A 3,160-nucleotide genomic window follows, 5' to 3' on the forward strand; every position below is an offset into this window, starting at 1 on the left:
CAACGGCCGTAGTGCTTCTTCAACCTCTGGTCTTGTTGCTCCAGCCGCCCAAAGCAGCGCCGGTCGTGCCGCATGCTACTACCTCCCGTGGCCGATTGTGCTGCCGCGGAGGCCTCACCCACCCCTACTATTCCCACCGCTGGCCAGGCCCTGCGGCGACGGCAGCCTCACACCGCAGCCGAACCAGTGAACCCTCGTACTCCTCTCCGCGCGGGCTTCCACTACCGCGTCTGCCCCGGCTCCACGTCGTCCCCTTCCTAGGCCTCGCCGTCATCCACCGTCCTGGTGCTCTCGGCGCGGCGTGGTCAACGTGGTCAAGGAACGGCTTCCATCGGACGTCGACTGTACGTGGAGAGGCTAACAGCTGGGTCCATGGCCGCAGCAAGGAAATGCCTCCTTATTACGCGCAAAATAATGATTCCTCCACCTGACAGCGGGGACCCGCCGGACGGGCCACCGTATTTCATGAAAAGAATGTTTCCCCCTGACTGCTGGGACCCACCAGCTACATCTCCGCATGCAAGGAAGTGCCTGACAGTCGGGACCCACCTGTCCGAAGGGTACGTAGCGTTGTCATTCTGGTCGCGAACGTGTATGTACATACTGGTCGATGTAGAGGCGCGCACGTAGCATGTACATGTACGTACAGCAACCAGTGTGCAAGAAAGAAAATACGGCCACGTACGTACATACGGGCTGGGTCTCGAACGCCTACTCGCGCATACGTACGGCCAGGGCTCGTGTACATGGTTGGGTCAAAACGAAGAAACAGCGTCGTCGTCGTGTTCATGGGGAGCCAACCGGCTGGGTCGGAACGGAATGCATCATCGTGTTCATCGGGAGGGCTTGGATGCAACAGCCGATGGAAACGAGGCCTGGCGTACCGCAGAACGGAGGAAACGGCCTTGTGTTCGACCGGTCACGTTCGAAACGGGATCCTGTTCATCGGGAGGGGTCTGGCGTACCGCAAAACGGAGGAAACGGACCTCCTATGGTTGAAACAGGGGTTCTGCTGATTGGGAGGGGTCTGGCGTACCGCAAAACGGAGGAAACAGACTTGTGTTGGAGCGCTACGGTCGAAACGGGGGTCCTATTCATCGGGAGGGGTGTGGCGCACTGCAAAACGGGACTCCACGGGATACTGTTCATCTCCACCGTCGACCCCCTCTAGCCTCCACGAGCTACTGTTCATCCACCGTCGACCTCCTCCAGCCTCCATCTGCGACTGTTCATCCACGGGCTCCTGTTCATCCAGCCTCCACCGCGCGCTACTCCACCGGCTACTGTTCAACCAGCCCTCTCCACGGGCTCCTGTTCAACCACCCCTCCATGGGCTACTGTTCATCTAGCCCTCCACCATCTACTGTTCATCCTGTCCTCCACGGGGTGGTCCTGTTCATCCTGCCCTCCACAGGGTCCTGTTCATCATGCCCCAACCGGCTCGAACGATCGGGGTCCTGTTCATCCACCCCCACCGGGAACTGTTCATCCAAACCCCCCAGCAACGCTCACTGTTCATCTAGAGGCAACGCCACGGGGTCCTGTTCATCCACCCCCACCGGGAACCATTCATCCAAACCCCCCAACAATTTGGGTACACGAAGGAGACTACAGCACACCCACACTTCTTAATCGAGTAAGTTCAGCAATTAAACAGAGCTAGCTGACCTAAACATTACTCTAACAAATTAAAGACCGGCGCTCTTAATTAAACAAAACATAGAGTACTACTATGGCTGGTGCTCGTCGATCTCCGCCGCCGCCTCCATGTCCAGCTCGTGCCCGACGGTCTCCTGGGGAAGGGGCTCCATGGCATCCATCGCACCATACTCGGCAAGCATCTCACCATCCGCATCCGCCATCTCTTTGGGCAGACGCGATTTGGGCTTGGACGGGATCCGTCGTCGCAAGGTATGCGGCGGAGAAACAGACAGCTGCTCGAATGCTCTCGGCGATTGCCAGCTCTTCGGCCGTGGGTTGCCGGCCGTTGTCGGAGAAGCTTCGTTCGATTTGTGCGGTGACCGCCAGGAGCCATGCGTGGGCGGCCTCGACATGGTCGTGGGCGGCCTCCATCAGGGGTAAGGCCGCCGCTGCGGAACGGACAACTGTTGTGCCGCTCTTGCCAGTTGGTATCCCCGAGGCAGATGTTGCTGCCGCCACCTGAGAAGCAACAACGACCGTTTGGGCTGCCTTTGCCGCCCGGTCACAAATTGCGGCCGCGCTCATGCACCTTGTTAGCACGCGCATGGCGGCTGCGGCCGCGCTCTCGCTGGAGTGGGCCACCGAAGTTGCCCTCACGAGGCGGGTCCACGTGCCCATCTTTCATCGGCGACGATTGAAAAGTGAAATGATATTTGGGGAGCGAGCTAGTGTGTTTGAGACGCCGGCTGTGGACTGTAGCCGACGCACCTTCTCGCGTAAGCCATAGGCGTACTATACACCGACAGTGCTCCAAGATATTTTGTACTACATCTCACATGGTTGCTGATAATAAACTGTGTGCGATCTAATTGATTTTTCATCTTGATTTGAATTACATAATGGGGTCACAGCGGCAATGGACGGTGTTGAATTGCTAAACCTTTTATCTGGAGTGAACATGCAGCTATATGTGTGTCGTAAAAGAATTGGAATTATTCAGGGTTCGTTTGAACATTTTATACATTAAATTGGTTTTCTATCCATTTCAGGTGAACAATTCAAATTTGAACTACATGCACATGCTCCAGTGCATATAAATTGGTTGAAAAATCAAATATGTGTCCTTGGGTGCATGCTTAGGTCCCATGCAAGAAATGAGAATGAATTTCAAACACCGGGGCACCATTGATTGCCGGCAAAACATTGAGATGCCTGGTTTTAAATTATAGTGAATCCAAACTCGTCTGAAATTCTTGAAGCTTGGCATGCTATCATGGAGCGGCATCAACATGTCGTGGTACAAATTTTGTCCCATTTGGGGCAGGTTTGGGTATATGCTTCTCACAAACCGGAGCTTCTCACAACAAGCATGATGGTTTTCGGTAGGGAACGTCCCACCTTTGTGGACGAAATGATATCCATTGCCTCTTATTGCTTTCAATTTTTTTTTCTCGCGTCAACATAGAACAACGGGAGTGTTGCGTGATTTTTTGTGATTTTTCAGGGTTCGTTTGAACAT

This window comes from Aegilops tauschii, chromosome 1, assembly GCF_002575655.3.
Source record: "Aegilops tauschii subsp. strangulata cultivar AL8/78 chromosome 1, Aet v6.0, whole genome shotgun sequence".
Taxonomy (NCBI): domain Eukaryota; kingdom Viridiplantae; phylum Streptophyta; class Magnoliopsida; order Poales; family Poaceae; genus Aegilops; species Aegilops tauschii.